General features: G+C 36.2%; 1 protein-coding gene across 1 annotated transcript in view; it reads left to right on the top strand.

The window, feature by feature from the left end:
* Positions 1–224, top strand: part of LOC116686198 (set1/Ash2 histone methyltransferase complex subunit ASH2) — a 38030-nt gene that overhangs the window by 19093 nt on the left and 18713 nt on the right. The window lies entirely within an intron of this gene.

Below are 224 nucleotides of genomic sequence, written 5' to 3'. Positions count from 1 at the left end.
CCAGACTCCATTTAAAAAACAGTACTTTTAGCGTGTATAGAGCCAACATATTTTCACATGTAAATCAGTGAAGTATGTGTTCATTTCCACCAACACTAGAGGTGTGATGGTTGGAAAAATGCAGAGAAGACCAAAAACAGCTTTTCAGAGTTTAATTTGGTTTCTGTCGACTTTGAATGACGTGTGTTGTACGATGCTAAAATGACTGTTTATTTACATGGAGT

Source organism: Etheostoma spectabile, unplaced genomic scaffold (assembly GCF_008692095.1).
Source record: "Etheostoma spectabile isolate EspeVRDwgs_2016 unplaced genomic scaffold, UIUC_Espe_1.0 scaffold325, whole genome shotgun sequence".
NCBI lineage: Eukaryota > Metazoa > Chordata > Actinopteri > Perciformes > Percidae > Etheostoma > Etheostoma spectabile.
Note: the sequence above shows the minus strand (reverse complement) of the source record. Positions and strands in the feature narration are given on the sequence as shown.